Source organism: Acyrthosiphon pisum, chromosome A1 (genome assembly GCF_005508785.2).
Source record: "Acyrthosiphon pisum isolate AL4f chromosome A1, pea_aphid_22Mar2018_4r6ur, whole genome shotgun sequence".
In the NCBI taxonomy this organism is placed as follows: domain Eukaryota; kingdom Metazoa; phylum Arthropoda; class Insecta; order Hemiptera; family Aphididae; genus Acyrthosiphon; species Acyrthosiphon pisum.
Window position 1 is genome coordinate 18857048 of NC_042494.1, and position 10321 is coordinate 18867368.

General features: G+C 26.6%; 1 protein-coding gene and 2 non-coding genes across 3 annotated transcripts in view; 2 read left to right on the top strand and 1 right to left on the bottom strand.

Annotated features, from left to right (window-relative positions):
* The window catches only part of LOC100569278 (tachykinins-like), a 101980-nt gene that overhangs the window by 59512 nt on the left and 32147 nt on the right, over positions 1–10321 (bottom strand). The gene's annotated exons all lie outside the window — the stretch shown is intronic.
* On the top strand, positions 3331–3451 carry TRNAL-CAA. Its single transcript has 2 exons — positions 3331–3368; positions 3406–3451. It is a non-coding gene; the product is annotated as a tRNA-Leu (tRNA).
* Positions 8983–9102, top strand: TRNAL-CAA. The gene is made up of 2 exons: positions 8983–9020; positions 9057–9102. It is a non-coding gene; the product is annotated as a tRNA-Leu (tRNA).

Consider the following 10321-nt stretch of genomic DNA (forward strand, 5'->3'; position numbering starts at 1 on the left):
ATATTTATATTGTATTATTTATATAGTCTGTAATTTGAAATTAATATTGAAATATTATAATTTTTTATTCGTGTCTATGGTGATAAACAAAGCGTTATAAAGCGAAATTAAAATCCCATATTTAGCGGTTTTTCGTAATTTTTCGGTGGTTTTTCCCGTGGCATTAAATAGCTATTGAGAAAATCAAAAAATGACCTTCCTAAAGTACCATCTTGATCCAATTTGCTAAAAGATAAGGTACTATATATTGAAATCGAAGCACACCTTCTGGTAGAATTAATTTTGTATGCAGCATGACAAATTATATAGATATCATCATAGTTGTACTAGTCTTGCGCAGTAGATACGCACCTTCTTCACCTCCGGCCTATATCGTAGTTCTCCACTTCTCATTGGTTGATTTTGTTCTATGTTATATATGTATGTATATGATTGATAGCCAATAAGAAGTGGAGAACTAGAGAACTACGATATAGGCGAAGTAAAGAGCGGAGGATGCGTATCAAATTGCTGTGATGATACCTATGTAATTTGTCATGGTATACAGGATAAAAAAAAATAAACACCATTGTAAAACCACTAGCTTCATTGCTCCGCTCAGACTCTAATATAGTTATGTTATAACATAACTTTTATAAAAATATTTCCTAAAATACACTACTTCATTCATAGTTGATCTTAGATAACTTTTTCGGACCCCTTGACCCCCGGAAAAAAATACGTTTTTTATCGCTAATACTTTACTTTGTATAGTGTATACTGTATACAAATATACAATGCGTTAAATTGTGTCTAAGATAACGCACATGACTACAATATGATTAACCAATAATGGGGTGGTTAATATTTAATGATCGTAACATTTTAGGTTCGAGTAAAATATGTGTAAGCTTGTAAACAAAAATCAAAAATGTAAATAACAATCGTTGGGTAGTGGGTACGCGCATTTATATTTATTACTGTATATTTCATTAAACATTAGAGGCATTAATTATTTTGAAAAGTATAAACGCTTAATAAAATATTTTTTCTTAGAAAAATTTATGTCATTACGCAAAATAACTTAAAAAAAGAAAACATTTATTCAACTATTCTTTTACATTTTTAATTGTTGATTAACAATTACCTATGTACCTATTTTTAATTTCATATTCCAAAGCAAAATATTTTTCTGAAATTTTTAATTTCATAAAAACCGAATTTCCAAAGAATAGTTAGACAAGTATTCAAAGTTTAGATGATCGGAGTAACGGACCAACACTTTGCAGTGTACCCCTCTGAGCTGTCATTCCACTTACTTCCACATCACTAACATAATATATATACGCTATAAACTTACTTATAACTTAATTAATTTAAAAAAAACAACGAATTTTATTTAAACTAGATCAAATTCAAATAAAAAACCAATTTGAAATAAAAACTACATTTTTTTCGAATAAAATTAAATATAGTTAGTTATTTTGCATGTTGGGATTGTTTAATATTTGAGACAACAATTTTTTTTTTAACTCAATCCATATAAAAATTATAAACCGCTATTTTAAATAAACCTAAAGGTTTTCACATGTTCAATATTATAAACTAAATACATAATTCATGAGTATATTGTTTAGGCAGGTATCTTAGATGTTACATCTAAAACTAAATATTTTTTTTATTACGTTTTAATGTCAATAGAGAGAAACTTGAAGACTAAAAGCAAATTGCTTTATTGAATAACAAACTTTACGGTCATGACTTATATTATAATGAATTATAAGTGAAATTAGTGTAAGAAATAAGTGTACCTATTTAATAAGTGTAATTGATTAATATTCAATCGATATTACAATAATATGAACATTTATTTTTGATCTTAAAAATAATAATAATAATCATGATTGATGTATACTCATTACTCAAATATATTTTTATGATTGTTCCTATATAATTAAAATTAGGTTGACAACGATCACGCGAATTGTACGGTTTGGAATTTCTAATGTACGCCACATAACTTATAACTGACCAACTTGGTACATTTACATAAAATATATTTAAGTGTTTTGTTATTAAGGAAAAATCTAGTAGGTAGGTACCGGGTACATGCAATAAAGTAATTTAAAGTGTTTATACCTACCTACTAAAATCATTATTACAATAATACATAATATTCAAGTAACCTATACGTTCACATTTGTCACATTTGTCACAGTTGTAAAATCATATTATAACATAACAATTTATAGTAAAATTATTATTAAATTCCTGACATAGATTTCGGTGAATCGCACTTAAGTGACTAAAACCTAATTTCGTTTTTACAATAATACAATGCTATTTGAGTATTTAATTTGTTTAGAATTAACGGTTTATATATCTTTAATGTATATTATATTCAATTATGTACCCACATACCTACAACATACATATATTATACTAGCGTATAAATATTTATTTAAGTGTAAAGTATAAAAATTCGCAGAGTTTATTTTTAAGGTTTAATTTTTAGAGGTCAACTAATTATTTCAATTATTTTAAAATGTTTTACCCACATATTTGTATAGTAACCCTAAGGCTTTTACGTTTCACGTCCCCTTTTATGAGTATTTAAATTCATTGAAAGGTATAATATTGAGACTTCCATGTAGCCGATGTAGGTAGGTAAATGCATTTTTGTTCAAATATAAATCATTATTTAGTTATATGTGTACCTACTCAATTTGATTTTAAAGAGGAAAAATATATACAATTTATGTACGTATTCATGTATTTAATGAAAGTACTCGGAAAGTAAAAAAATAATATATTAATTCTACGCATTGTGAACACAAAGTAGAACTGTAAGGAATAGCATTTAAATTAAAATAATTAATGTAATAGATAAATGTTTTGATAGTTTTGATTCATAGGAAAGTTTTAGACCTTCACGCGTCGTAATTAAATAATAAATAATAATAAGTTTTTTTTGTTGACTGGATAATTGGATAAAGTTTATATAATAATAAAACTGATTTTTTTTGCGAGTAGATAATAAAAAGTACGTTAAATATATTTATACATATTTTATTGTGTTAAAAATTATTTTTGATACCTATTCTACTTATTTGTATCTCGTTTTATTTAATTAAATTTCATTTTGAAATAAGTTAAACATTTTTACATTACCGCAACTTAAATTGCAATATTACACTATGATAATTTATATGGAAAATTATTCGTCTAGTTTTAACAAAACACAAGAAAATATTTTAATTTCACAACAAATTAATATTAATACGTCGATCATTTGTATTACAAACTTTTTGAACCATAAAAAAGTTGGAAAATAGCTCTAGTTATTCATACGTCAGGATGGCCGAGCGGTCTAAGGCGCCAGACTCAAGGTATCCCTTGGCTTGCTAATACGAGCTTAATTGAGCGTTCTGGTCCTCATCTGAGGGCGTGGGTTCGAATCCCACTTCTGACAATCATAAAATTTTGCATTTTTTCAATGATATTACTTATAATCAGACATCAGTGCTTGAATTGGTGGGAGGGAGGTGCGTAGAAGGACGTAGTACGCTCTACTATTTTTTTTTTATTTTTTATAATCTATTTTTAAAATTGTTATATATCTAACTTCGTCCAAATTTGAACATAAAATAACTATAAAAAACTATTTTTTAATATTTTTTTCATTTTTCGTTTACAAAATAACCTAATTATGTGGAACCTTGTTTTACATTTTCAATCCTTAGTTATAAAAGTTAATTCTTTTATACATTTTCTAATTTTTAATTTTATATATTTTGTCAAAATTTGAACTTAAGGTTGCTTACGAAAAATGTGTGCCCATGTATTTTTAATATTTTTTAACTGCTGTTGTAACAATATATTAAGAGAATTGTATTAAATTTTCACGCTTTTTGAACCAACGAATACAATTTAATTGATATTTATATAGAAAAAAAAACCAAAAAAATCGGAAACTGAAAATATCTGTAAACAAGACAAAACAAGTCAAAATATTTTTAAAATGTTATGGTGTAAAGAAAATGCTAATATAAACATTCAGTGAAAAATACATATTGTATCTACAGTCATTTGTTTTAAAGTTACACTAAAAACCAAGATCGATTTTGTCGAAAACTGATTTTGCGTAAACATTCCCGTTTTTCCTTAAATTGTTTTGTTTTTCTCGGATTCTTTTACATTTAACCCTCCAGAGTACCACTAGATTCACTTTCCCATCAGAGAAGATGCTTTTGAAGAAATTCTAAACATTTTTACTGTCTTAAAAGGTGATGACAGACAAAAAAAAAAATAATAAAAAAAATAAAAAAAATACGTCATTAGAAAATCAATAAATTGCTCCGCTTAGAATCTAAAATAATGCTTTTTTTTCTTTTAGTGGTCTTAAACTCTAAACTATCGGCAACTATGGCCATTAGCATTTCGTGGGGGGAGGGGGGGGATTACTGTTGGTTGGTTGAGGAACACGATTATGTATGTGGGGCGAGAATTCGTCGCTAGAAACCAGAGTGATCACCCATCCGGGTGATAGTGACATTAGTCACTGTGGCCAACTATTCCACGATACACTAGGCCCTTAAATAAAGCTATATATAATATGTTCTTAAAATACTAATATAAATTGTAATGTAAAATAATATAAAGTTTTCGGGCAAAGCGATAAAAAAAATTGTCGAGTCAGCAAATTAATATTTTTACCACCACCCTCCCCCCATAAATTGTTCTTAGGGACGGCCCTGTGTCGGAGGGTTGTGTGAGGTGAAATCTACTCGCTGGTCTGTGTTGGATGACTTTGCATTTATCTAATAATAAACAAAATGGACATATAGTGCGTATAGCACAAAACGTATGTGTCTATAGAGTTTTAACAAAACTTTAACATTTGTGAATGTTATATGATAATTACGTCTTACATAAAATGCATAAAATAACATAAATATGCATTACATTTTAATATTTCAATAAAAAAATCGTATAGTTTGAACAGATGTTTTTGCACCACCCTGTATACAATAGGTAGATATAATTTGTATATATATTATGTTCGGTTGCTATATAATATGCTATGCCATGCCATGTAGTGTATTTCTGTTGTTACGCTATATTTAAGATCCAACATGTTTTTTCCAACACTAGTCACTAAGTATTTATGTAATTTTTGTTTTATTCATTAATATTATTTGTTTTGGTTGTAGGATAATAGAATATGAAATCAAGTTATAGACGCACGAGTAGGCAATTATATATATTTTCTAGTTTAAACAATACCTATAAATTTGTGAAGAAAACATCTATACTTTTTTCAACAACATATTAAAATGCATTATCATACGCATTTAAAAATTATAAACACTGCTAGCACAGTTAATAAAATGTAATTAAATTATATTTATTTAGTTTGAAGAAATCCACAATTTTATTAAGTAATAAATATAATATAAATGTTAGAAAATTGCCTTAATGTATATTTTTATTTTATAGGTAGGTGTAGTTCATGTATTATATGTATTATATGAACTAGGCGTAATATATTAATTAATGTACTTCATTCGATAACCATGAAGACATAAATTATTAGGTATTCATAACTTTTATTATAATACCCATACTTAAAATGGCTACATTAAGGAGATCGGTAGCGGACAGTATTTAAGGGGTTCGAATTAGGCAATTTTCAAATTCCATTCGCGCGCAAGTCATGTAAATGTGTACGTAGTCAGTGAACATTAGTGTGCGCTGTGTGTAAAAGTTACCGCAACGGCATTGCACACGTCGTGAACGGTAAACAATTTATGCTCATTTGTAAGTATTTTATTCCATCGGTCTATCCTATACCGATTAATATTATATTAATTGTATTGTTATAACTCATTATTAATACGGTAGTCGGTAAGTTGAATTATATTATGAAATTACAAAAAAATAACTAAAATCGTTATCCTTGGTTATTTAATATGTAATTTCGTCCAAATTTGAACTTAAAATAACTACACAGAAAAACTGTGTATCATGTATATTTTCTAGATTTTTTGGTTACAGAATTAACTTCTACTTACAAGTATCTATCAAGCTAGTATTGTAATGGTAAAGTAAAATTAATATTAAACCAGTATCTATTTGTTATTAAATTTGTTCTAATATTAAACATTCAAACAACAAATAAAACTACTTTTTCTTAATAGATAATAGATACCTAATTGTTGATGTTTGTGTGCTTTTCTAGTCCAATGCTTCTTGTCCAATATGTGTGTTTTTTAAAAAAAAAAAATTTTTTTAATTTATTACGTTTGTTGTAGCAACGAGAAAATTTGAGCAACATAACGAGTGCACCAACGGTACCTCAGAATGTATCTATGATAGGTATTTATAAACAAATAATAATATTATATATTAACATACTAAACTCTAACGAATTAGTTACGAAGATTACCAGCTGGATCTAGGTAAAATGTAATTGCTTAAAATAATTTTAAAAGTTTTATTTATAATTGTAGTAAAAAGGGCGTAAGCGGATTGAAGGACCTTTGAGGTAATTTATAAAGGATAATAGTTGGTTTAAATATTGTTGGGACAGAATCATTCTAATAGTATTTAATCTTGGTTTGTAGATTGATTTTTTATTTGCGTAATTAGTGAGTTACCTAAGAGATTTGTGGTTGATTTGAAAATAGAAGTACTGGTTTGTTATCTCGCCGTCAACTATAACAATAATTTTTAATAATAATAACAAATAGAATACAAGTGACAATAATTCATTTTTTAGTTTGTGCAATAATAATTATAAATAATATATTTAAATAAAAGTATACTTATATAATGATATAGGTATTAATATAAATTAGTTAGATCAAAATATAATAATAATAATAAAATTAAGTAGGTACCAACCTATATAGACAAAATTAAAATTAAGATGGAGACAGTATTGGTAAGTTTTTCCGAGAACCGTCGAATTATTAGATTCGGCAAAATAACAAACCTGGCGGTGGCATGATAAAGTTTTCTCACACCCGGGCGGGGATCGGGGGATGTAACCATAGACCTGTAAACTAATGGACAGCGCTTAGAGAGATAAGTCAGTGGTCTATGGATGCATTGATTAAGTAAACTTGTTTAGTGTTTACAATGATGGATATAACAAACCAGTATCGAAATGTATTCCGAGGTGATTTTGGTTTGATTATTTAAAACTAAATTTCGACACCGTTGAATTTTGGCTTGGTTTTAGGTTGTGAGTGAGGCGATGAATGTATTGGTTTTACAATGATGTGTGTTTTTTAAATTACCTATTATTATTATTATTTTCTATACACAATGAAATTTATTACAATATAATTTTAAGCTATATTTTTTACTATAAACTTATTCACACCGTTCTTTTGTGTACGCCACGGAGAATTGACATGATATATACAAGTTAGTAAAAATAATATTATATATAATTTAATATTTTAATAATTTATAATATTATATATTGGATGTTTTTTCTAATAAAAAAATTAATTACTAATAGTAGCTTCTTCTTCCTTAGTATAAATTAATTATAAAATATACTTAGATATATACCTACTGCTAAATTATTTCTGCAGTGTCTATCTATGTCTCCCTTTAGAGTCGCTTTTTGTATGCAATGATTTATTATTTGATTCAAATTAAATTAAATTTTAAAACACATCATTTACAGTTGAAATACCTACACTAAATGACGGGGTACACTAAAAACCTACGATATAGCCATGTTTTTAAAGTTTCTTACTATTGATATCGTGTAGCCATGAACCATGTAGGTAAATAATATATATTTTTTTTTTATTAAGTTTATATGTACTTATTTAAGTAAATTTATCAATATTTACAAAATAATAGTTATGGAAATAAGAATGATAATTTAAAGGTACCTGCAGTTTCCTACTATTTAATAATATATTAATACATGTAATATAAAAATTGGTAGGTATTATATCATTATTATATTTAAAAAAGTTCTACTAAACTTTTAAAATTTATACCTAAAAAAATATACCATAGAAATATATTATTTTCTTTGAATTTTTGTTTTTCAGTGATAAAAATATAAGATATTATCGCCCTTAATGAATTATCAATTTTCTGAAACCTTTTTGAATATTAGAAGATTTGAGGATCATCGATTTTGAATTATTTGTGAACTTCAGGTACCGACAATTTAATGTAGATAAAGGTGTGCCATTTTATATACATTAAGGTACACAAGCAGGACTCATTTCCCAAACTTCTAATATTATTGTAAATTCTATTATTTTATAAGTCAACTAAAAATTAATATTATATACCGAAAACAGTTTTTATAACCTTTCGATTAAAATATGCTACCTAGTAGTAAGTACTTACTTACCTACCCATTTAAGTTTTAATTTTAATAATCGACCTCGGACCTCTTCTCTTTCAATTCTCCGCTGTCATCATATTATAGAAGCTAAAACTTAAAAAGCTAAAACATTTGAGACTTTCAATTTGTTTCAATAATATTACACATAATATCCATAAAAATTTAGTGACGCATATAAAATACTTGCTTGTGAATGAAATAACAAATCTAAAATTAGGATTAGCTGGTCAGGGTTAAACGCACGATTATCAGACGGATAGCTATATAGTAATAAAAAGTTTTAATATTTTTGTCTTGACTTATTTTACACACAAATAATTTGTTTTTCTCCAAGAGTCCAATACACATTTAAATAGTTATATGCACCTAATAATAATATTATATTGTGTGTAGGTACTATTATTGTAATAAGTAATAACGACATTATATATTAATTGCGTTGACATTTGACAACAATTGTTTTCGTTATAATAATTTTATCACGGAGTTTAAATATAAGTTATTAAATAATATATTGAGTATAACATTGTTAACGTATTTGTTAAATTAACAAACAAGCTATTTTAAATTTAATTAGCCATTAACCTAGATAGTCTAAATGTAATAAAATGTAACATGTCAGGATGGCCGAGCGGTCTAAGGCGCCAGACTCAAGGGATCCCTTGGCCTATAATGTAGGCCGATTTGAGCGTTCTGGTCCTCATCTGAGGGCGTGGGTTCGAATCCCACTTCTGACAAATTTTTTGTTTACATTTTTTCGTCAAAATTTTTTCGCAAATTAATTCTCCATTATTCTACTAACCTACTCATATAATTATTATATTATTATTATTATTATATTGTTATGATACCTACATAATTTTTTTTATTGATATACTAGAATTTTACATATTATATTATATTATTATAAAACTAATGTTTGAACATTTTTTTTTAAAACTTATTATAGTGTATTATAGAAAATAAACCTTTTTGTATGTATATATAACAAGGTTGCCGCTTAAAAATCAAAAGTTGACCAAAAATAAAGGGGCAATATACAATTATTAATTTTCGTTATAGTTTAAGCCAATTTAAATTTATTATTTACTTATTAATATAAAATATGTTATTAATTTTTTTTTAAACATATCGCGCTTTTAGGGATTTTTCTATTTTATGGTAATTGTTTAGACACTTAAATTTCTAGCCAAGACTCTCCCGTCGATTGTTTTAGTAAATATTTGACATTTATAACTGAAGATTTTTTGTCATTAAGGTCAACTTATTATAGCGTTCAACTAAACGTTTTAAATGTTGTCGATGGATAATATATACTACAAAAATAATGTTATCGTGTCTGCCTTAAATGCCTGTGACATGATAGAGAATAAATCTGATTATAATCTTCTTAAATTCAAAAGTGTGTTGTAAAATATGTTATTATTATATTTGGCTGAATAATATTATTTATAATATCTAAAATAATATATTTTATTTATTTCCGTATTAGGCTTGTGGGCTACAATAGACCAATAGGTAGCATTTTTTTAAATGTAGCGATGGTCCATGGCTACTGCACAGTGCACATGGCGTGCCTGTTCAAATAACGAATAACGATATTGATAACAGAATAAAAATATGTATAGTAAATTGTAAATAAACAGTATTTTTACATTTGTTTGGCCAACGCACTAAGAATATTTAATATTATATTTATAACATATATTTGTTAGCACTATCTACAAAAGGGTTAAAATTGCAATACTTTGTTCATAAATAAGTAAGTGAGCATACATAGTTATGTACTGTGAGTTGTGACAAACAAATAAAATAGTATATGTTTATAAGTCATAATATAAATATGTTTATATCTAGGTATCCTATAAAATTAAAAAGTAGTATCAAAATTAACAAAAAAAATAGGGACTAGCATAAACTGATGCGTGCAGTAATTCTATGTGGCGAGAAATGCAA